Source organism: Vicugna pacos, chromosome 8, assembly GCF_048564905.1.
Source record: "Vicugna pacos chromosome 8, VicPac4, whole genome shotgun sequence".
NCBI lineage: Eukaryota > Metazoa > Chordata > Mammalia > Artiodactyla > Camelidae > Vicugna > Vicugna pacos.
Window position 1 is genome coordinate 66,508,469 of NC_132994.1, and position 26,323 is coordinate 66,534,791.

The 26,323-nt window shown below is 38.2% G+C and overlaps 1 protein-coding gene across 1 annotated transcript in view; it reads right to left on the reverse strand.

Annotated features, from left to right (window-relative positions):
- SYNE1 (spectrin repeat containing nuclear envelope protein 1) overlaps nt 1-26,323 on the reverse strand; it is a 427,466-nt gene that overhangs the window by 353,186 nt on the left and 47,957 nt on the right. The window lies entirely within an intron of this gene.

Here is a 26,323-nt window from a genome sequence, read left to right on the forward strand (position 1 = left end):
TTGGTAATTCTTTTTTTCTTTTAATTTGCATCCTCAGGCAAGGGAAGCAAAAGCAAAAGGAAACAAATGGGACTTCACCAAACTAAAAGGCTTTTGCACAGCGAAGGAAACTATGAACAAAACAAAAGGACCGCATACTGAATGGAAGAAGCCATTTGCAAAAGATGTATCTAGTAAGAAGTTAATACCCGAAACATACAAAGAACTTCTATGATTCAAAACAACAACAGCAACCCAATTTGAAAATGAACAGAGGATCTGAATAGACATTTTTCCAAAGAAGACATACAGATGGCCAAGAGGTACGTGAAAAGATGCTCAACATAACTAATTAACAGGGAAACAAACTGGATGAGTCGACAGTGGATTCTTCCCTCATTCAGCCCCTGACTGAGAATGCAGCCCAGCTGACACCTTGATTGCGGACTTGTGAGAACCTGAGCAGAGGACACAGGGAGCTGTACACAGACTCCTGACCCACAAAAATATGGAGATCAGTGAACACTGTTTTAAACTGCTAAGTTTGGTGCTTTGCTATGAAACAAGAGAAAACCAACACATGAAGAAAAAGAGGTAGGATTCAAGAAGGCTTTAACTGGAGATTTAAAGAGATGAAGGCCAGAGAGAGGGGGACCACTGTAGCATCTTTCAATGAAAGGGCGAATTCTTTTCTAATTCTATCACTCTTCGTTTTAAACTAGATGTTGTGAGGATCACAGACGAACAACGTATCATTTCAATTCTTCACCCTTTAAAAGGTGATGCTCAAAGAAACATAATTTCAGCTTTCTTAAAAGAGACCTTTTGGCAAAAGTCTAAATATAAACTCTAGCGATACAGATTCCCTCTCTAGAGCCGACCACACCTGGGCTTCAGTTCAGAACACTGGATGCCTGCTAGAATATAAACCCCATGAGGATCCTAACTTTGTTTCTAGTGTCTACAACTGTGACAAATAAGTACTGTGGAATGAATGAATGAAGAAAATAAATAAAGCATTTTAATTTGGAGCAAATTTGTATACATCCACAAAATTTAAAGGATGTCATTATTTCTAATGCACATTAAACATGCACTTTTAACTTTCAAGTACATACCAGAAACAAACCCGAATAATAATAGGCAATATTTATGTACCAGGCACTGATCGCTCTCTCTCTTTATTTCTAGATCACATTATATTTTAAGTAATTATTATATATCATATGTAATAAATATTTATCAACTCACTTAATTCTTATAACAAATCTATAAGCAGGAACTATTACAATGTCTATTTTACAAATAAGAAAACCAAGGCACTTAGAAGTTGAGCATTTTTACCAAGGCCACCCAGTGGCAGTGCCAAGTTTTAGACTCCATGAGTCTGGCTCCTAGACCACTATGCTGCTACCCTAGGACAGCACAGAAATTACTACATTAGTCATATCAAATGTTTATCACATCCAGACAATACATTCATAGTTAAGTCAAATTTGAATTTGACCTTTAAATCTTCAGGTTCTATAAATAAAGTTATACAGGGGCAGAATGACCTTAACTAATCAAGCCAGATATGATGGAATTCAGAACCTTATCTATAATAGATAAAATCCAATTCTAAGTCTAAAATAGACTATAGATGCAGTTAAAGTGTATGCAAATTTTAAATTCAGTTTCAGAGGCATACTATTTTATAAATATCACTAGATGTCATTGTTTTAAAATATTAAAATAAATTAGCATAATGTTGGTGTATAGAGTCATACATTTGGTACATAATCTGCTGATACTGTATTACTTCTGAATTTTAAAATTGTTACATTTTTACTACTACTACCATTAGTGGAATAATACTGCTACCATATGGTTTCATCTGATGGTAAACCTCCAAGTTTTTATTTAGACTTTTTTTTTTTGGAAAGCTCAGAATATGTTTTTGTAGCATTCCTTGTAAATATCTAAATGTCAAATTCTCTACATGGTTCCTTTTATATGATGGCTGCAAAAGCAGATTTTACTGGATTTTACTTTTTGTATCTGCAGACACTGCCAGATGAATTCTAAGTATTTTCTGATTTTCCTTACTGTTTTCCCAAACGATAAAAAAAATCCCTAAAATGCCATCATGTCAGCAAATTCTCTTTTTTGATGTAAAAATCTGAATACTTTAGTCCAGGATTTGGCATTTAAATTTGGCATCTACAGCATCAAATGTTTAAATTGTGCAAGTAATATTAAACATGCAACAAATGTCTACCACACTGCATTAAAAACAATCCTGCAAAATATTATGAATAATAACACTTCTTTATAAACCTGTTGACGAGGAAACTGACCCTGCTCTGAGGAACTGGCAACATGATGGAAAAGACAGATACATAAACAATAGCTCAAAGCAATGTGTCAGCTCCTATGATGAAGAAACGTATCAAGTGTTTAGGGAACATAAACACAGAAGCAAGTGATTCTCCTACAGAGTAAAGAAACCAGCTGGAAGGCAAGAGAAGCCAAAAAAGGGAGGTGCCATTAAGTTGAACATCAACAGATAAATGGGCATTTGCAGGCAGAGAACTCAGCAGGAAAAAGAGGCAGTCTTTTCAGAGCATGGCATGAGATAGTAAAGTGACAGTGAAAACCTTTTATGGTTGAATTATAAAGTAGAGAGAAGTTAAGAAGGAACTGGAGGTAAGCCTGGAAAATAAGCAAGAAACAGTCTATTAAAACCTCTGAAGAACATGCCAAAAAGTTTGGTCTCCATCTTATGAACAATGGGGAGCTATCTATGGTTTTGGACAGGACAAAGACATGATCGTATTAGACCTGGGACACAGAAACATATATTCTCATGACAGGGTAGAGGTTTAATTGAAGGAAGTAGATACTGGGAGCAGGGGGGATGTTGGAGAACACACTATCAGAATACATGCTGAAGGTGATGAATTCTGTTCTAGGGCAGTGCCAACAGGGATGAGATGCATGAGATGGTTGGAAGGGAACTATCAGAAGTAGAAGCAAAAGGAAGTAGGGAGACAGGAGGTAAGGGTGCTTTCTAGATTCTGTTTTGGGCAACTGAACAACGATGCCTCTAACCAAAAAAGGAAAGACAGAAGATGCAGCCGGCTCAAGAGGGAAGGTTATGAGAATTCAGGCCCATTGCAAATGCATCCATGAAACACCTGGATGAAATGGCAGTGTGAGCACAGAGGGGAGGTGGGGCTTGAGAAGCCGGATGATGAGGTGGGTGCTCCACTGATAGGAGCCTGTAACAGGCTCTGATTCAAGGCTGGGTTTTGATCTAGGTGAGTGTTAACAGGCAGATATAGTTGAAACTCCCCTTCTCTCCTATAAATTGAATCTGGATTCCTTTCTAAAGGCCAGACTGTGAGGGGGTGAAAAAAACCCACAAAACCAGCTATGGAAACTCTCCAGGTCCTCCACCCATGAGGCTTCCATCACTGGTTCTATTTCAAATACAGTTGGTCCTATAGCCCTTGGGAGTTGGAGGCTGCTGGGCCTTGAAAGACATCCCTGCAGGAAGCCACTGTACATACGTGACCCTGGATAACACTGTTATAAGAAATAGTTCCCAGATTCCAGGGCAATATCCCTCTCTAGAAATGAGTGAAAAATAAAGACAACCTGCTCTGATATTCAATTTCTTTATTTCTTTGCCTTGTTAATATATTTCCTTAGTATTTTTGCCATTTCAGGATAAGATCATGACACGTGCAGAAATGAGGCACAATATAGCAAGGGGGATTAAATTTAACAATTGAGAAGCTATCACACCTGACTATAGTCAACAGTTTTCTTCCTGATGCGTAAGAGAGACTTGCTGATTTTGCACAACTGTGGTTTGTCCAAAGAGACTTACACATGTACCTGGAAGCCCAGAGGGCACAGTAAAAGGTGGCCTAGGTTATTTAGAGCCTTTGCAATCGGTCATGAAAAATCTGCTGCCTAGAAACAGGTTAGTTGTATTTTCATTTCACCATATCTGATGAGTTTATCATATATAATATGTTCACAGAATCACCATCACTAGCTTTTAAGTAGCATCACTAAATTAAAAAAAAATTAAAATACATGCCAATATCCTCTTAGCAGATGGTATTTTTAAAATGCTAACAGCAACCAAAATTAGCATATGTCAATATATTTAACAAATTCGTCTATAAGAATTTATTTCTAGGAGATACAGCATTTCATACGTGGGTATGCACATAAAGATGTATATTTTTATCAGAGTTATAAACAATCATAAAGAGCAAAATACTGAATTTCTAGGCATATCCATCCTTAATGTCATCTTTAATACAGAAATACCAAGAAGAAAGACTGTTTAAATAAATAGATATGGTTGTTCAGTATGAAATTGCCATCTCTGACAAAAACGTCGGGGTAACATGTATTGATACATTCATTGCTGGCGATAGGTTATATTAACTTTTTTTTTTTTTTTGGCAGATTCTCATTATACTTTTCGGATGCTTGAATGACAATAATGGCTTAAGTAAAATCTTTCAGATTTTAATTTCCTGAGAACATACATGCTAATTTAAAACAAATCAAATATTTAAAATCATATCACTCCTAATTGTATCCAATAAATGTTTTTCATCATTTTTGATGCAGACAGATTCACGTCAAAAAAGTCGGAAAGAAATTTAGAAATAGAAATAGGTAGATTAAATTTTTTGACACAATCCAATGATGTGGCTACAAAGGAAAAAAACAACAACAAAAGTTAAGGTGACAATGTAAGTATTATTAATTAAATAACAGCCTCATACATAAGACCTAACATCACATTTTATATTTTCTGAAACCTTACATAAAGGAAATAGACCAATTGCTTACATTTAACTTATAGAACTGAAGCTGAATATGCAAATTGGAATAACATTTGTAACTGGATGCTTTATAGGATTTCAAATATCTTCTTATAAAGGAAGCTATGTTAAATCATGTAGTTATTAAATAAATAATGAGGTTTTCTCATGCTTTTTAACTGTCAAAAAAAAAAAAATAACAGCCTCAATCAGATGACCTGAATCAAATAATTTGTTTTGGGATCAGAATTATAGAATCCCAATTGTTGATCAAAGCCAATTGTTGATCAACAGTTACTAAAATCACCACTAACTTTGCTGTACATGGGTAGGGTCTAAGGTATACTGTACATTTCAACATAATGAAATAAAGATCATAGAACTTATAATTAAATTAAACATATAAATTAAAAAAATTACAGGACCAGGTTGTGGCTGATTACAAGATATGTCCACAATTTCCTCCCATTCTGGTCAGCATGCCTGCTGCAATGTGATTTTGCTGTTCCTTCTAAGGGGATGTAGAGTCAATTTCCCCATCCCTTGAGTCTGGGCGGAGCCTTGAGACTTGCTTTGACCAATAAATGTAGCTGGAGTGACTTTATATGACTTCTGAGGCTGAGCCCTGAGGATCCGTTTTGACTCTCTTGGAGCTCTGCCCTGAGACCACTCCACTGGGAAGCTGGTACAGCATCCCAGAGAAAGGAGGTCACTTGGAGGAGAACTGAGGCACCCCAGGTGACAGCCAGAACCAGTTGCCAGACCTGTGAGTGAGCAGACCTGCCAGCCCTGCTGATCCTCCAGCTGGACGCAGCCAAATAAATGAGTCAAGGCACAGCCAGCAGAGGAAACACCTAGCCCGCCCACAGGAGCATGAGAAACCACATGTATTATTGCTTTAAGCCACTAAGTTGTGGTGGCGGTTTAGCAAAGGCTAATTGAAACTGGGAGTTAGTGCTGCTTTAATAGCAATCTAAAACATGTGGCCTGGGCCTTGGGGTCCAGTGGGGAAGGAGACTGAAGGACACAAAGAGACTGTTAGTGGAGGCTGAAAGGACTGCGAGGAACCTGCTAGTGGGGATAAGGAGGAGCGCTACGTGGATGTTCTGCTTTGTAACTTCTGTCATCATCTGCAGTAACTTGAACTCTTGCAACTGGCTAGGGAGCTCTCCCTGCAGAAAGCCAAAAGTGTCAGCTGGCTTCTTTTGGCTGCATATTATAAACTACTGGAAGAGAGAGAGAGAGAGAGAGAGAGAGAGAGAGGGATGGATGAACCAAAGAAGGAACTACATAGTTTGCAAGCAGAATCTAGAGGAAACACAGAAGGGCTTTGATACGGTGCACTAGAAAAAATAATGATTTGTCATTGTCAGTCTCTCCTGGAAAGAGATTTGCAAAGTAAAAAATGACTTCAGGATAACAAGCAATCAAGAAATCAAGAATGTGACAGTAAGATCTATTGTTAAAAACTCAGAAAGATTTAAGGCAGTGAGTGGTTGACCTTCTCAACCAGACAAACCAGCTTCTAAGAATCTTAAGGGCACTGCCCACTGTAACCTCAAATGTGGTCCAAAGTTCATTTCAGACTTTGGATCTGGAGGGCACAGAATGAACTCCAAGCAGATTTTTAGGCAACCAACCAATTTGGTAAGCAAAAACACCACCAGTCTGCACTAAAGGGACAGGACAATTCAAAAAGAAGAGAATACTTTGGAACCACAACTTTATACGGCTGAGAAGAAACTAAGAAGACAATCAGCCACAAACATGAGCCATTTCTTGTCAAAAACATCGGGGAATGTCCTTGCCCTTGGATTAAAGGAACGGGCTACATGTGCCTGGCTGGATTTCAGAACGACTTCAGACCATGACTGCCATCTCCTTTCCACTCTCCCCTTCTCTGAACAGGAGCATCTATTACAGTGGCCCTTCCCTGTCTCATTGTTGCATAATGGATGAATGGGGAGCAATGACTCCTCTGTTTAGTTCCCAAGCCTAGAGATTGAGAGGACTCACATCTAAGGAACCTCATCTGTATCTGGACCAGATGCAGAGCACACGATGCTGGACTCGGAGCTTGATGGCATAATTGGAAGAGACTTGCTGCCATGAGAGGGGATGAGTGTATTTTGACGTGGAAAGAATAGAAATTATAGTACCAAAGAACAGATTTTAATTATGGACACAAAATCTTCCAGTCTCAGTATGCATCCTCCTTTGCAATGTGACTTTGCCCTTCCTCCCATCAAGCATAGAATTGATTTCCCCTCTCCTTGAATTTGATCTTGTATTTGCTTTGATCAATAACGCAGCAGAAATGACTTTATATCGTCTGATTCTAGGCCTTAAGAAGTCTTGCAGTTTCTGTTTTAGCTGTCTTGGATTCCTGTCCTAAAATCACCACACAAGGAAAGCAGTCTATCTTGGAGGGTGACAGTCCTTGGGGAGAAGAACTGGAATGCCCTATCCAATAGCCAGAACCAACTCCCAGACACTCCCAACCAACTCCTGGCTCATTGTCTCACACACGTGTCCTTAGAAAACCATCCACGTTTAACTATGAACAAACTAGCCCACCCACAGATCTTGAGAAATAATGAATTATGATTGTTTTAAGCCACAAGGTTTTGCAGTGGTTTGTTACACAGCAAAGGTTAACTAAACAAAGGCATTTACTTGCGTGACAGATCCACACACACACACACACACACACACACACACACACGCACACACAGAGTTTCTTCTCCTCCTCCACACCATCTTCTATAATAGAAAGGTTCTAGGCTTGCTTGACTGGGTCCACCTTCTGGGCCTTTGATGTCCTGATCAGATGAGCAATGGAGAAAAAAGCAGCAAGGAACAAGGGCATCCAAAGTTACTCTGCTCGAGTCTCAGCACAGATCAAAGGGAGAGGGTAGAGAAGGAGACGGGGAGAGATGCAGAGCGAGTGGAGGGGTGAGATTGGGGGAAAAGGGCAGTAAAGAGGGTTTGTTAAGGATGTGCCTGCATTGAGTGCTCCAATCACTGCTTCAGTTTTTTTTTTTTTCCAAGCAAATGTCGGTAAAGACATATTGCTCTTAAGATTTTTGGAACTGGAGTGGTATTTCTTTTGTATATAAAATCAGTGACTAGATTAAAAGAGCCCAGTTTCATTAAAGTTACATTTGCAAAATTTAGTACCATCTGACTTTAAATCGAAGGCACCCGGGATGAGAAAAATAGAATTATCTCAGTTCCTAAACTGGAATTCCTCAACCTCGACACTGCTGACCGGGCAGGGTGATTCTGTGTGTTCTGGGAGGTTCTGCATTCTTTGATTCTATTCATTAGCTGCCAGCAGCACACCTCTCTCCTTGCCCAAAAAGTTGTGACCATCAAAAATGCCTCCAGACACTGTCAAATTTCAGCTAGGGGAAAATGACCGCAGGTGAGATTCACTGACCTAAACAGTGCCCTTTGCATCTATGTATGACAATGGGGAGGAACTGGTATGAACATCTGAAACATTTGTATATGTTTCAAGTGAATTATTATTACCCAATAAACTCCAAAAAAGTTATTATCATATTGGGTTATTCCCACAGTTTATATATTTATTTAGACAAAAATCCTTTACTCTGAGATATATCTATTTAAGAAGTGGCAAAATGCAGTAAGTCTAGGATATTTTCTGAAAGACTATAAAGAAATTACATGATTTTTCCAAGATGAATAAAATATCCTGTGATGTCTGAGATACTCTGTCATTCAAATCCGGAAAATGTGACCTTATGTGATGGGGAGTGGGTGGCAGGGGAGAGGGTGTGTATATCCTCATATTGTGTTTGGTTTATTTAACTATTCTAAACCTTTAAAAAAAATTTTAAAGAAATGTAGAAAACAAAAGACAGCTTTTTCAGCTTCAGTTGGTTATTGTTAGTTAAAAATACAGTCTGAACCATTTACTGTAACATTTTAATTTTATCACTGTCAGATCAGAAAAAAAGCATATAGCATGTGCCAGTCAGCAAATTATTTTTTAAAAATTAAATATTGAGAGAATTTTAATGTATTTGTCTGGGAGGCAATTAAGTACGGCTGGTTTCCTAAGGACACAGATCAATGTGCCAGGTGGTAACCCAGGCAATGGGTTAGCCTGTAGGGACAACGGTGGAGGAAATGCACTCTTACCACGATGGATTTAATTAGGCATGTATGGGGGGTCGGGAGAGGGATGGTAATAGATACACCAGCCTTGAACCATTAGACAGACCTCGACTGCATACATTTTTAGTAAAATCATTTGGTGAGAAAAAAAAAAAACTGCCTTAAACTGAGAAGAATCTGTTGACAATCTTTATCCCACTTAATGTTAAAATTCAGACTTTTCTTTGCAGAAATGTTAACGTCTCTGATGACAGTCCCTGACTGGGGGGGAGACATAATTTGTGGCATGCCCACCGTATTACATTCCTAAAGTTCAAACAGTTCTGAATTTGAAAACAAAGCTTAGACTTCTGCATAAAGGATGTTGTGTACAATACAGAAACCCAATGACAGAGCTGTACCCTACAGAGGGGTAATAATCATGATAAAAAGAAGATAAGCAATAACTACAATGAGAGAGAAAACATAAGAGTTCATTGCGACAGTTCATACTGGTGGTTTCCTTCAATACATTATCGTTTGAAATAAAGACAATACATCTCAATAGTCGAGGCAGAATTTTGGTAGTTTTTCTCCTGTCACTTTTTCTTCCTCTATTTGTGGGTATAAACGAGGCAAAAGAAAACAATTCCATGGTGAATTAACAAAAATACCTTATATTTTCCCAACGCTTGAATTTACTCTCGTTTTCATGCATACGTCTCCTTTGATTGGCGCAAATAACCTGGCCCAGCAGACAGAGGCGGTACCATTAGCCCAGATGTAAGTAAGGAAACAAGGCATGGTGGGGTTCAGAAATGTGCCAGAAATTGAGAAACTGGAATGAAGGCTAGAAAGTTAAAGAACCGTGGCCAGAACTGTAGGAAATCTGGCTCAATTTCTGTCCATTCACAGATTATTTGATTCATATGTTTAATTAATGTCATGACACCCATCTCTGACCAACCATGGATGCAGTCAGACAGGATAGGTGTCGTTCCTTGCAGTCCAAAAGGGAGGACAGGAGTCGAAGGACCCCTACACTCCAGTTCAAGTCCTATACATGCGGCGAGAAGCAAGCCCAGTGGCATGGGATGTGTGAGTGGCTAAAAAGACCACAGTTAAGGAGATGAAAGGCAACATGAATGTGGAAAAATGAAAGCCAGTCCCTACAGTTTCCAAGGAATGGGAACCAATGGGAAAATGCGGTTTCTATATCTAAGATTTTTCCTAGTAAATTATATATAAAGGCAAATGATAAAGAAGTGAGGACACCTGATCTTGATGAGGTATTACTTCCACTTAGCACAGAAGCCTTTAGAACAGCTTCAAGCCGACGCTGGATGAACTCCTGACTGCAAAAAATGCCACATCTCCTGGTTTTGCAAGAAAGCTACCACAACTTTGAAATATTTTCCTGTTGTGAGCACTTAGCAACACCAGCACAGTAGAAGGAAAGTGAGTATTGAAAAATGTCCTGAAATATCATCTTCAGACAAACAGGTTAACATTAAATTGTACCAGTGTTTCAATCAATCAAAACACAGTGTTTTATTTGGGGTAGCGGGAAAAGGAGAGAGTAGTCGATCTTAACTTCATATATTTTATATCCAATATTTAGTCTAGGCGTTTAAAAAACATACAGTTCTCCCAAATAAATATGACTTTTCCCCAGCTAGTGCCTTCCAAATTTGCTTGTTTTTGGTTTTTGTTTCATTAAATTACTTAGATTACTATTCTTTGTTCTAAACAGGTTTAGGAACACAATTCCATACTTTGGGATTTTGTGTTTCCAATTACTACTAATGTTTCTTGTATTTTTTTATTTTCACCTTGAGATCTAAATTTCCTTTCCTAGTATTTTTATCAATATCCAAAAACAGGTACAAAAAATTGGACACAATTTCACTTATCTTCTATTTTATTCTGCAGGTCCTCTTAAGAAGACGCAAGTAAAGAGAGCTGAGATTTTAACGTTGAAATTCCTAAATTTTAAATGGAGATAAACGATAAAAACAAGAGCTGAAAAGAGTAAAACTGAAAAATAAGATCAAAGCACAGAGTTTGAGGAGCTGACTCTGGAAATTTCCATCACAAATTCAACTCCCACATTATATTCAATTTGCCCCTCGGAAGACCTGCATTCAGTGTTCAGTCACACACACAACAGCAGATGGCGCTGTAACTTTCTGCTGCCGCAGGACTGGGGTGACATCATTGACCTTCATCATAAAGGAAGAGCCCAGGATCCACCGTGCCCGTTGCAGGGGCTTCTACACGAGACAGCAGCTGATGAGTGTCACAGGTGGATTTCCCGGGTGTCGGCCCAAACTCACATGTTCAGGCTTATTTGTATAATATATTATTCATAAGTGTTTTGTCAATGATAAAAATAACTATCATCTATTTAGAACTGATCATGTGACAGGCATAATGTTGCATGCAGTCATTTTATACATTGTCTAATTAAAATGCTGCAACAACACCATGGGGAAATCATACCCCATCCTTCCCTGACTTTATGTGTAAGGCATCTGGCACTGTCAGGGTTAATCAGCCTGCCTGAGGTGACACAGACTCTCAGTGGCAGAGTGTGGCTCTGTCTCCCTCCAGAGCCTGAGCTGTCAGTCACCTTACTCTACCTTCATGTTCAAATCACCCATTGGGGTCTCCAGGATACTTTTATGTGTATTATCTGAAATTACCAAGTGCTGATACTGTCCTCAATGCACAGATGTAACAGCCAGTTTCAGAAATGTCTCAGCAAGCAGGTGCCAAAACCAAACTAAGTCCTCTGACCCCTCCTCCCACCTGCATCTTACTAACAACTATTTAGCCAGAGAGACAGAGCACATCCAAGCAGGTCATGTACGTTCCACCAGCTTCCTGAGCTACAAGCTTTGAGGACCTGCCTTCAGGCCTCCAGCCTCTTCCATTCCTCTTTCTAAGCCCCCCTCACCCCTGCTTTGGTACCCTCAAAAGAGCTGGAGACACAGTCTAACCAGATGTTCATGGAAGCTGGCTCACATAGAAATCACATGCAAATGATTTCCCTTCCACATCTCTGTATTTGTATCTGCCTTGGTATTATCATTTGTCAAGGTCAGGCTGGCAGGGAAACAGATGCTGGAAGGAATTTTGTCAGCAGGAGGTGTTTTGGGGATATGCTCTCATAAACACTTTTACGGGGATGAGGGAAGCAGGATTGGGCAGAGACAAGTGATGATGTGAGATACAGTTAGCAGGGGTGGTCCTTCGGAGATGTTCCAAATTGAGGCACGGGGCAAGGACCTTGAACCCACTGAGCGGGTATGGGCTGCCCTGGGGAGGGGCATAACTCAGATGAGGCAAATCCCTTGGGCTGAGGACACATGCCAGGGAGGAGCCCAGCTACGAGTCTTCAGCAGGCAACACTCTGGGTATCTAGGGGAATGAGGGCCCCAGAACTGAAGAGCGGGACCCGGGCTGCTCCTCACAGCACTGACTACATCAGCTACACTGTCAACTTCCACGTGTCCAGAAGGGCGCCTTTCAAATCATGAGGACAATAAAGTTCGCATTTGCTGTGTGTCATGTGAGACACACTGAGTACAGAGGGAGGCAACATTTGTTTTCATGTCTGTTTGACACCAGAGTCAAACCCTTGACCCCACGAGATGCTACCTCCTCCGTTTATTTCTAAATGAACACTGTTTCGCACTGTGCACTTTTCTGAGGACTGACTCAGAAGTGTGGTGGCAATGAGGGCAGTGCAAAGGTGGGGAAAGGGCCACATCTCTCATGAGACAGCCAGTTACATGTTCTCTGAAGTGTCTCAGATGTCTGTTTGTCTCCCAGTTTGAATGGTATCCCACTGATTCATATGCTTTCTCTATCCAACCAACCAAGCTTGGTTCTGCCTTTCTCCCCGCTGAGCCTGCCTTTCTAACGTGCCTCCTCTTCTTCTCTAACCAGACAACTCTGGCAACTGCCATCTCGTCCTGCCCTCTGTCCGGCCTCCATCCTGTTCAATTCCTCCTCTCGCAGATAATGCAGTGCTCCCAGCTCTAAAACTCCATCAGCCAGGAGCCTACACAAGGAAGAAACATGGAGTTGCCAAGCAGTGACACAGGAGCAGGATCTAGGTCCAAAATGTGTTTTCTTTCACCAGCAATGTACTAAGAAAACATTTTAATTTGAGTGGTTTTGGGTGCGACTTAACATTTCCCAGTGTTCCACAGACCCATTACTCTCTGTTTTCTTAAATCAACAGCACTTCAAGTCACCCGAAGGTAAATGAGTTTGAAACAGCTGGAAAAGAAGACTTGACTTCCATGCACCGATGGGGAGTGAGGTAAGGAGGGAATCTGATGAGAAATCTTAGGGAGAGGTAATAAGCAAAATCAAGACTCCCAATTTAAAAAGAAGCTACTGTAATTTTTGATATGGTTATTTTAATTATATCCTTGGGGAAAGCAGAAGTTTCTGTTCATTTTCTCCACCCTACCTCCCAGTTATTTGTTTTTCATTGTTATTCGATTACAAGTAATTGAATATAGTTCCCTGTGTTATAATGAAAAAGAATATGAAAATATATATACATATAACTGAATCACTATGCTGTACACCAGAAACCACACAACACTGAAAATCAACTATATTTCAATAAACAAGGAAAAAAATTATTTGTTAATGATGTTAAGATATAAATAAATGAAACATATATAGTTTGATAAATGTATACAAAAATGAAGATCTTGGTGTTTTTATATATAACCAAACACCAGATTCCAAGTTTCAATCAGCTATAAAAATGCTTGGTATATTTTATATAAAACTTTGGAAATCCCCAGAGCCTATATCAAGAGCAACTTATTAACAGCATATTCCATGTAGCCAAACACTACATAAGACTTGCTACTGTATCTACATTTGTTTCCTAGTAAGTGAAATGACTCAGTTACCTAAGTATGTTTTGGGGAGGGGGAGAGGGTCAACACTGAGGAAATGTCGTTGGGATTCCAGCAGCAAACTCGAGTGTATCTGGTTACCATCCTCCAGAATCTACACGTAACGGCAAGGAAGTGACATTTTGAGTCATCCTCATATTTTAGAAGAAGTACAAAAACAATAACACTGAAAATAAGATAAAAGAATTCCATTATATTTGCATAAAGATAGGAAATAAGTCAGTGTACTTAAAAAATTAGAAGTGAAAAACAGTAAAACTGGAAGTAAAAAGAAAATTAAGTCATAACAGACTGACAAATTTTTGACCTGAGATTGAGGCTTCAAGAGTATTATCATCCATTAATTTGAGGAAGATAATTTAGCTCTGTCATAAATGGATGGCACTTACGTGACACTGATATCTTAACTTTGAGAAGTCGTCTCTTAAAATACTTAAATATAAATCATCTAAGTCTCTGTCTTAAAATTTGACTTTTAGCATTCTTAGCAAATTCTCACAATTCAGGCTTCCACTCTAAATAATGGGTCTAGGTTTTCCAAAATCATGAGCATAATCAGTAGTCTTCATTTCACTTCTATTAGTTTCAGGTTCAGATAAAACAGGAAGAAAAAAAATTAATTTAGAGTTGTTTTAAAATCTACTCTGCATAACCCCATTTTTTTGTACCAGGGATTCAGACTGGAATTATAGTAGAAGAGAGTGTGTACATGGGCTCACACACACACACACATACACACACAGACAACGACAACAAGAGTACCTTTTATCACACCAGGAGTCTTGAAGGTTGTTTTTATCATATTTCACCTTTTATGGTGGCTTTTGGAAGTTGTCCTAATTCAGTCAGCTTCTAAAGCAAACCCAGCTTTCACCAAGGGAACTCCCAGCTCTCCTAACAGCGCTCTCCCTAAGACCATCCCGATAGCGACACCTCTGTGAAAGCGTGTTCCTCTCTCGTCCTTTCTCCTCACCCTCTGCTTACTGACCAAATGCACCGCTCCCGAAAGCCAGGGCTTCCACAGAGACAGTCTTCACATCGATTTATAAAAAGTGCTTCAGATGCACTTTTGGGGGGAAAAAAAATGACACCTTTTGCAGTCACTATTTAGGAATTCAGGCATTCTTATTATGTTAAAATCTTAATTCATTTGAAAGGTTTTTTTAATCGAAAAAAAACATTCTATTTATTATAAGTTCCTGATTTTAACCTTACATATGTATGAAAAGTTTTAATTTTAGAATTTGAGAGAAAGAAATTGAATGAATCTTTGGTAGACCAATATTATGTTAGTATTTAATTTCTTATATTTATACTACACAAGATATAATCTGAGTTATCTCTAATTTGTTCTTTGAATTTGCTGGATTTTTCCCCCAAATGTCTAATATTGCAGAACACACATTAAAAGTTCTAATTACTGTATTAGAAATACACATAGTAGCAAGTTGCCAAGTGAATCAAACTATTTTAATATATATATTAAACAATGTTGGGGAGATTTTACATTATTAAATACACAAAATATCAGTTAAAGAAAAAGCCATACAACAAACAAATAAATGTAAGTGCAAGAATCCACAAAGGGTATTTTAAAGTCCCATGCAATGCTTCCTAAGACAATTTAAGATGGATCCCGAAGCAAGAAGTGTTTACAGACGTATGAGACCCAGCAGGCTAGAATAAAATAACTCCTGGACCTGGGATCTCAAGGCAACACAGAAATCAGGTGTCGCCATACACATGCCTGCTAAACGACACAACAAAAAGGAAGGGGATATTTTCCATTTTTCTGTCCCATTTAGAGTAAGGAATGTTTACTGACATAAAATTTGTTAATCCCAAAAATTTGTTTATAAAGACTGTTAGCTATTACCATGATGTATAGAAAAGAAAAAAACAAACAAACAAAAAACCCCCCAAAAACCCTACTGTTCAGTAGAAGCAGAAAGGGAATATTTAATTTTCTCCAAAGTAAATTTTGGGCCCTGAGAGTGAGACAGACCTGACTTGGAATCCCAGCATCCGTGTTTACTGGGAAACCTTAAGAAGGTGACTCAGCTATTTTACACCTCAGTGACTCACATATCAAATGAAGATATAAATAATAACACAAGCCCCATAGAATCACTGCGAAGATTTAATTAGGCTGCTAAACTTTATATCACTTTAACATCTCTACTTATTCAGACACTTCCTTTGATGAAAGCAAAAAAATACCAAACAACTCTAAGGAAGGATGTATTTCTAAGCAACAGAAGAAAAGACATAAGATGAAGACGATTTATAATAGATCTACAAGTAAGACATCTCTCCTTTCAAATTTCTCATTTGAGCCTTATTTTCATTCCATAAGCATCTCCTTAGTGCTGACTAAGGGCAAGGAACTGTGGGGATGAAAAGTTAGGTTAAACAGAGTTTGTAGTCCTAAAGGAGCACCGAGTTTCTTCATTGACTTAAAGAAAGATTTACTGCACACAAATTACGTGCAAGGCACTGACTAGGTATACAGATGATTTGGGGGTGGAGGGGGCAAAGGGAGGACAGAGGAAGAAGACATGCATTCTCAACCTAACCTTGCAAACTTAGTTCCTTCACATGCCAGAAAAGTATTTTCCCCTCCCAAAATACAGCTCTGTGTGTGCGTGCGGGGAGGTGTGTGAATATGTGTTTGGGGGCGGTGTGTAAGGGGAAGAAGCACCAGGCAAACACAGCAGCCTCGGTTTTATTTGATTGCTCTGAATGCTTGAACCTGAGTCAAGCAACTCAGCCCACTGACCTAAGAGAGAAAGGGCACTCAGATTGCTTCAACCTACGTGTCCAGCACCACATCAGCAGCTGAATGGATAAAGAAGATGTGGTGTACATATATATATGTATACAAAGTGGAATACTACTCAGATTTAAAAATGAAATTTTGCCATTTGCAGTAACATGGACGGACCTGCAGGGCATCATGCTAAGTGAGATAAAGACAAACACTGTGTAATATCCCTTACACGTGAAATCTAAAAAATACAACATAAATAGTGACTGTCCCCAAAAAGAAGCAGACTTACAAGTGGTTACCAGTGAGGAGAGGGAAGGGGGAGGGTCAATACGGGGGAGGGTCAATACAGGGGTAAGGGAGCAAGAGGTACCAACCATTAGGTATGAAATAAGCTACATGGATATACTGCACAATGTGGGGAATATAATGAATATTTCATAGTAACTATAAATGGAGTATAAACATTAAAAATTGTGAGTCACTATATTGTACACCTGTATCTTATATAATGTTGTATAGCAACTGTACTTCAATCACAAAAAATTTTTTTTTAAGAGAGAAAGGGCGTACAGGAAAGAGGTGGGCAAGATGAAGACAAAGATGCTGGTTTGTTTGAGAATAACCTGTTCTCCCTGCTCCAGCTGGAGCAAGCAACCAGCATGACCTTCCCTTTTATCTTCAGTTTGCACCATCAAGGGCAATATTGTTTCTTTTCAGGAAGAAGCAATACCAACATGGAGGAAAAATATCCACTGTTAAAAAAATAGCAAAAACAAAGAAGTGTGATAGGAAGGAGGCGAAAAGGGGACACAGGAAGACACAAGAGCAGGAAAATACAGATTCAGGGGCAATTTGAGTCCAATCCACTAGTTTTCAAATTATATTAAAAGCATGGTTAAAAGAGCACTTTTGGCAGTACATCTCAGATTCACGGCATTCGAGGATATGGCTTAGTGGAATTATCAAAAGATCGTGAATGCCAAATGGACATCAGGCAGGAAGAGAAACCACAGGCTCATTTTCAGCAAGGTGTCCTTATAGGACCGCTCCATGTAGAGCTTGGCCTGACTCAAATATTAATTTCACAAACAACTGCAGTTATAGGAGAGAGTTCATCATTTAAGGCTCTAATCTCAGTGGTAGAAAAACAGTCTCAGTTTTGGGGGGCACTGCAAAGCATCCTTTGGTTTCCTACAATTATTTTATGTTATTTTTTAAAAATTGTTGTTGTTGTTAATGGAAGAACTGGGGATTAAACTCAGGACCTCGTGCATGCTAAGCTAAGCATGTGCTCTACCACGGAGCTATAGCCATCCCCCCTATTGTAAAGGATATCTTTCATTTATTTATTTTCAATTTAATTTAATCTAGATTTATTTATTTATTTACCTATTTATTTTTAATGGCAGTACTGGGGATTGAACCCAGGCTAAGCACACACTCTACCACTATTCCCTACCCCCTGCCCCACATATTATTTTAAACATTAACCAAATCATGCTAATTCTCCATCAATGAAAGATTTTCCTCTCTCACAATAATATAAAATTGTACATTCTTTTGTTCTGCTAACCTACACAACTCATATTTTCCTTTAATAACAAGGACCTTCATCAGTAGATCGCTTCCAAGCCTATGGGGAAGTATGTGTAACAGATAATTGGGATGCTTCTACTGAATTCTTTGTCTCCATTCTTACATCTCCTTTAAACAAAGGCAACAGAGAATAAAAGGTCATTTTTCTTCTGTCATGACCCCGTTAGTCTGAAACTCTCCTGCTGCCCCAATGCCAGTAGTTACTGTAACAGTTACCTTGAATATACAGCTATTTCTGCAAAATCCAAGAAGTAAGTGATCTTTGTTAAGCTGTCAAAAACCAGCTTCTTGCCTGCTTTCTGGGGAAAAAAGGAAGAAGGTCTGACTCCTTCACAAAGATAATGTTGGTTATAAAAAAGAAACATAATGCCATGGGGAGCAAAGGGCTCACTCTAGCGAATATTAAAATACAATAAAAAGCTAAATTAATTAAGACAGTATAATAACAGAGAAGGAACAAACCACAGAATGGAAGGAAATACATAGTTCTGAAAGAGACTCTATTTAAACAAAAGTGAGAAAGATTATTTAGTGATGGTTAAGGGAAAACAAGAAGGCAAATTAAAACAGAAAAAATCAATTTGCAGCCTCACTTCACCACCAAATAAATTACAAATGGATTAGGGAATTAAAGAAAAAGGTAACAATAACAACTACCTGAAAATATGGCCAATATCTGTATTTACGGAATGAAGAAAGGTATTTTAGGCCTAAAAGTAACAGAAGAGGGATAGAATTCATTGTATAAAAATAAAAAATGCACACCCAACAAATGCTAGCGATAATTAAAGGCAAAGAGTATATAGGAAAAGTATTTGCCCAAAATTTAAGAGTTAAAATTTTAAATAAAATCAAGGAGAAAAGCTTTAAGTTCTATGACATTGTTAAGCAAAGAAATAAACCAGCAATTCACAAAATGGCCTTTAAAATATGTGAAATAAGGTATGTGATTACTTAAATAGAAAGTGGAGATTTAAAAAATGAGATAAGCCTGAATTCGAGGTCATTTTTTAAAAAAAAGAGATTTTGAGCGGCAAAAATTTCCTATTTTTGAAAGCCAGTATTTTCAATTATTATAACAAAGATAAAGGAACATTAATAGATTAGCTCTTTATTTCCCATGGTCTCAATATTATGATAGATCAGTGGTTCTCAAAGAGCCTCCATTAGCATCACTTGGTAACTTGTTAGAATTATAAATTCTCCAGCTTCAACCCAGACCTACAGAATCAGATCAGCAACCTATTTTAACAAGATTTCCAGGTGATCCTTATGCACAATTAGCATGGGAATCACCGCATGGATCATAAGCTCTATGAGACTCTGTGGCACAGTTATTAACCGCATGTATCTCAAATGCGGGGTCTAAGGTCCAGCTTCACCTCTTGGGCAAGTTACTCAGACTCTCCATCTTTTAGTTTCCTCATCCGTATAATGGGCCTAATAATAACACCAACCTCATATGGTTGTTAGGAGGCTAACACAGTACCTGAAAAGCATACAAAATGGTGCTCAGCATATAGTTTAGCCCTATTGTTAAATAAAAACAAAAAATATGTTTTTCTTTTAAAAGAGAAAAGACCATATCAAAAGTGTGTTGATTTGTTTTTTCAAAATAAATAACTTTATTGAAGTATAGTTGATTTACAATGTTGTGTTAGTTTCAGGTGTACGGCAAAGTGATTCAGTTACATATACATATATTTTCAAATTCTTTTCCATTATAGGTTGTTACAAGATATCGGATATAGTTCCCTGAGCCATACAGTGAATCCTTGCTATTTATCTATTTTATACATAGTAATTTGCATCTGTTAATCCCAAACTCCTAATTTATCCATATCCCCCACTTTCCCCTTTGATAACCATAAGTTTACTTCCTATGTCTGTGAGTCTCTTTCTGTTTTGTAAATAAGTTCATTTGTCTCATTTCTTTAGATTCCACACATAAGTGATAGCTTATGGTATTTGTTTGGTCTGACTTACTTCACTTTGTGTGATAATCTCTAGGTGTATCCATGTTACTACAAATGGCATTATTTCATTCTTTTTTCTGACTGAGTAACATTTCGTTGTATACATATACCACATCTTCTTTATCCAGTCATCTTTTGATGGACATTTAGGTTGCTTCCATGTCTTGGCTACCATAAATAGTGCTGCTATGAACACTGGGGTGCATGTATCTTTTCAAATTAGAGTTTTCATCTTTTCTGGATATGTGCCCAGAAGTAGAATTGCTGGATTACATGGTAACTCTATTTTTAGTTTTTTAAGGACTCTCCATACTGTTCTCTATAGTGGCCACACCAATTTACATTCCCTTCATCAGTGTAGGGTGGTACCCTTTTCTCCACAGCGTCTCCAGCATTTATTGTTTGTAGACTTTTTGTTGATGGCCATTCTGACTGGCATGAGGTGATACCTCATTGCAGTTTTGATTTACATCTCTCTAACAATTAGCGACATTGATCATGTTTTCATCTGCCTATTGGAAAAGTTTTTTTAAGAATAATAATTATACTATCAAGAATAATGTCAATTTGCATCTTTAATAGAAAAGTATGTTAGTAAGCAGTGGTAGGAATGATGAGAAGAATAGGAGAGAAAGAAAAAAGAAGATGTACAGGCTGCATCCAAAATATTCTCAAACACTCTGACAGTCAAGGGCCCACACATAATTCAGGGACCTTCTTGGAGATGAGCCTGAAAGTGTGACTTCTGCTCGGTCTAAAACAATTTGGAAATATAAAACTCATATCTTTGTTGGTAGAGATGTGTTTATTTGGCTTTCTATGCTAATAAAGCAGCTGTGGAAACATGGCTTCAGGCCGTATTTTGATGAACTAAATAACCCTTTATTAATTTACAAGTGATTCAAACATGATCTTAACCTGTTATCAAGATGTGTTCTTAGTGATTTTAGTCTGTTGATAGTCACTCTTTCAATGCACAATTTTGTTACTGAAATCATTTAAAAATGAAAAGTGCAAGCCTAGAAATTATTTCAGTGTTGTCTAGACCCTGTCTGACAACTCCACTGAATTCTTCAATTATTCAGCTGTTAGCAATAACTAAATGAATTACCATGAAGTCACAGCAAAATAAATGAAAAACAGTCTTGTATTTCCTATTTTTAACTAGTCTTGCTCAAGACTAAAACAAAGTAATAAAAAAGTTAAAGTATTACTACTTGCCCAATATTGTATAGATATTTGTTCAAAACATTAAAATACCTTTTGTTATGCTTTCAAAAATCTTTGGAATATCTGCCTATAAAACATTTTCTCTCTCACATTCCAAATGTGTGCTGTTTCTTCCCTGTGTATAATTTGCAGCTCCTTTCATATGAACAGAACAACGAGGGAGTTGCCTGTGCATGTAAGGTGAGGCAGATGAGGAAAAATCACTGAGGCCCACACAAAAAAGATGAGGTTGTTGAAGAACAAAGTGGTCAACTTGAACCTTCTGGCAAGGTCCGGTCTCGTCACTAGGAACGGGACTCACTGAGGCCACCTTGAATTTTCAGCCTCTCCTCACAACACAAGAAATGGCTCTGGGTCCTTCTCCTTTGCCTCAAACAAACCTGGGATGGGTGGTGTGTTCTACCTGCTCCCACCCAGAAGTCAGACTTGCAGACTGTCTAATAATTGTTCCCCAAATCAGAGGCAATTGAAAGGATGGAATTCGCTTCCTCCTACAAATTCATAAAGAGCTATCTAGGAAGGTTCCATCCCTAGTATCAAGGCAAGAAATCTTTTCTTTTTTGCACACATAACTGAAAAGGAAAATACTGAACTCCTCCCCACAGCAGTATGGAGATTGCCAGCGGGTGAGCGGCTGCCCAAGACACCCTAATCCGGCCCTGATCCGAAGGGATCTGTGGGAGATTTCTCCTCCCCGTCTCAGGAAGGGGTGAACAAGGCAGGGGATTCCTCTCTTTGGTTGGAAAACTAGGAGAAGGAAAGGGTCTGGCTCAGAAATCAAATTATTTCTTTAATCTGTTTCTTAATCTGGACTTTTTTGACCCATGTAGGAATACAGAGATATTTTTTCAATTGACAATGTATCTTAGTGACCTAGTTGCGAGAAATTTAACCAGCAAACTTTACAATGTGTTCAGTTCTGAGGTTCCTCTCAGCCCAATATACTAATGGAACTGCTGGGGTTTTTTTGCCTTCTGAGATTGCTTAAGAGCAGGAAGCAAAGTACCCATTACTAGTCTTGCTTTTTAAATGACAGCCTTGGCAATGAACTCTAATTGAGAAATGGCACTTCAGAAAAAGAAAATCAAAAGAAAGAAAAACCCATTATGCAGCTATTTACAATAGCCAAGACATGGAAGCAACCTAAATGTTCATCAGCAGATGACTGAATAAGAAGTTGTATAATATCTCTGCAAGGGAATACTACTCAGCCATAAAGAGAATAAAAACAATGCCATTTGCAGGCAACATGGATGGACCTGGAGATCATCATACTAAGTGAAGTAAGCCAGAAAGAGAAAGAAAGTACCAAGATATCACTTACATGTGGAATCTAAGAAAAAGGACACAAATGAACCTATCTACAAAACAGAAACAGACTCACAGACATAGAAAACAAACTTATGGTTACCTGTGGGGAGAGAGAAGGTGAAGGGATAAATTGGGAGCTCACGATTTGCCAATACTAATATATATATAAAACAGATAACCAACAAGGTCCTACTGTGTAGCACAGGGAACTATATTCAATACCTTGTAATAGCCTATAATGAAAAAGAATATGAAAAGGAATATATATTTAAATATATATATTTATATATATACATAAAACTGAATCACTATGTTTTACACCAGAAATTTACAACATTGTAAACTGACTGTATTTCAGTTAAAAAAAACACATTATGCAGAAACAAAAGAGATCTGAGATTCTTTTAAGAATGGAGCATGTGTGTGTGTGTGTGTGTGTGTGTATACATATGTCTGTGTGAATCCTGCATAATCCTGGAAGTTAGCGCTACGCATCTAAAGTCCTTCAGAGGCATTTCATAAGAGCTTCAGAATGAAAGAAGACTATATATTTAATTTTTATATGTATATATCTTTTTACCCTAACAAAAAAAGGAAGGGAGCATGAATGTCCTTTCTTATGAAAAACAGTATGATTTAACTTGTTTGCAAAATTTGCAACTGTAATGTGCCCCCAAGGAGGGAAGAAGGGACAGTTCTTAGAAATACAACTGTCTAATTATATCTGTATTTGTATTGGACCAATTGCCATGACAGAGGGGCATTTTCTCTCATAGACGGAATATCAGCATTTTATTTTCTCAAATAATTTAAAAAGGAAAACGTGACAAGTGACTCAATTTACTTATTTTCTCTTTTGTACATATATATATTGTTTACTGAAGTATAGTCAGTTTACAATGTTGTGTCAGTTTCTGGTGGACGGCACGATGCTTCATTCATACATGCACGTACATATATTCATTTCCATGTTCTTTTTCGTAAATTGTTTTCTGCTTACTTGTTATGTGCAACTAGTTATTTTTCATAATTTTTTTAGAAAATGTAATGCTAGTTTGTGAATCATCCAAATTTTCACAATGCTCTTGTGAAGGAGATGATCATACTTGTAAGACAAGGACAAAACTCTTTTCAGCAACTTCCTGAATGAGGCAGAGGGGTGGGGGAGGCCATCTTCAAAATCACAGTCTTGGACTGGCTTTTTGCCTTAAGTATCTGAGAAGGCAAACAGAAATCGGTATTTTTTTAAAATTAAAAGGTCTACATCCTTAATGACATTTTTAAGGTGTCTGAGTGATATTTCTATTGTCACTACAATACTTAGCATTTTACTGTAACAGGTATGCTAATCAAGGTAATTTTTATTACACCCAACAGAAACTGAAATTTCTACAAACTGAAGTGTGTTTATGTTTTTGCCAGTTTTGTCAATTGACCATCCATTCTTCTCCCTTTCCTGGTTAAAGGTGAGGCCCATTAATTATATGTATCCAAAATGCACAATATTCTATTTAGCTGTTACAGCAATTCTGTTCAGTCACAGATGACTTGTTTCTTGTAAAACTGCTCATTTCATATGCCTTACAGGAGAAATTATTCAGAGAAGAAGGGCTGCAAAGCAAACAAACAGAGTAAGGGGACTCAGAGTAGAAGAACTCCAGAATTAGAGCTCTGTATATGGGTTAACTTGAGTCTGTGACCTGTCCAATGTCACAAAACCAGTTAGCCACAGAGAGTCAGAAATGATGCTCATCACTGCCCGATGCCCCCAAAGCTCTTTCCTCCACAGTTGGAAAGCTGAGCTGCAGAAAAGGTCCTTCCCTCGGGGTGACTCACTTTCTGCGAGAGGTTGAAGAGGACACTTCAAAGGTAAGAGAGCAGAGGTAAAGAGAATCAAGTAACATAATGCCAAAAAACACAAAATAAGACTGATTCTGTCACTGGAGAGCAAGTTCTTGTCTCATCTCACAAAGAATTCTGAGATAAGACTCAGAGGTCAAGAATGTAAAGGAAGGATTTATTAAGTGATAATTTGCTCTCAAGGGGAGCGCTGGCATACGCAGGTGAGTAGTCGCCCTGAGTTTCTTCGGCAAGTGGTTATACGGGGTGTAAAAATGAACGAGCAGAGTATTCATTGGGGAGGAAGGAGTTGGGATCCTTTTCCCTGACTTTTATCTCAGCTCCACCTTCCCGAGGGAAGGAGGGATTTTTGTCCTTATTTAGTCTTGATGGGAAGTGTCATGGTGCTGGTGCATGATGGGTACTTCTTATCCGCAAGACTAATTTTATTTTAATGAATGTATAGTGAGGCTCCGGGTCTACTGGAAGTCAAATCTTGCGCCATCTTGGGCCTCGCTGGTTCTAATCAGTTTATGTCTTAACCTCAAAGGCTGTGTCATTTTTTTAATGGTTGTGCCCTGCCCCCCATTCCCTCCTGTCTCATTTCCACGAATTTTGCTCGTTGGTGTTTTGTGTTAAATGGGTGATATGTGTTGCTGTGTCTTTCTGGTCGTTTGGCTCCCTAGGGTAGTTAGGGAAAGCAAACCAGCACAAAACGTATCTCAGCCACAAATTCTGAAGCAGGGAGTTGTCTTTGGTCTAATAAATATTTCAGGAATGCAAACAGCTGCTGGGAAGGGTAGGTCTATTTGTCATTCACACCTCACTGTCAATTGCTCTAATGAGACAACACCTTGCTCAGTAGCCTCTGGCAATGAGAAATAAAGGTGGAGAAAGAGAAAAGAATACTCTTGTAAGGGTGAGGCTCTTAGAGATTCCTAATCTAGAGAAAGGATCACCATTCTTCTCCCCAGAAACAGCCCCAAACTATCATTCTCCAATTTTCAATATGGGAATAAATGTACAAGAAGCTTTTAGAAAACTCATCCTTGAGAAATGCTAAGCATGTAACCTTGGGACTTTCATAAATAACTTCTCTGTACGAATTTCCTGAGGGTTTCCCTATACAAGTCCACTACCCCAGTACGCTAACATGTATGTTTGAGAATCAGGTCAATCATTATTTAAAAATCTGATTAAGATGATCAAACTAATCGTGAAAAACAGTACTTAGCAACTCTAAAATAACATTTATCCCAGAAGACTAACTTCTATGACTAAGAAACAGAATGGGTTCATTTACAAGCACAGCAGACTACTGTTGAAACTCTGTTTCACCTGTTGGAATCACAGAATATATTTTTTAATTCTTTTAAAATTTAAAATTGAAATTAAAAAAAAAGGCAAAAACATTAGTGATGTTCAACCAAGCTCTGAGTCACCCAGTCACAGCTTCTTAATAACAAATGACATGAAGACCCATGACATGAAGGCAGGCAAGAGTCTCCTGAGTCCAGCCTGTGAAAGTAGATACCGATACCAGCTTACAATTACAACCGGAAAGAATGAAGAAGACGGATAAAGTCTACTATGTTGACATATATACATTTATCATATTCATATATATGCACTTGTATGTTTGCAGGTGACACAAGGACAGCATCTAAGAAATGTGCCTACACCTTAATCTAGCAAAGGCGTCCTCAAGTTCCA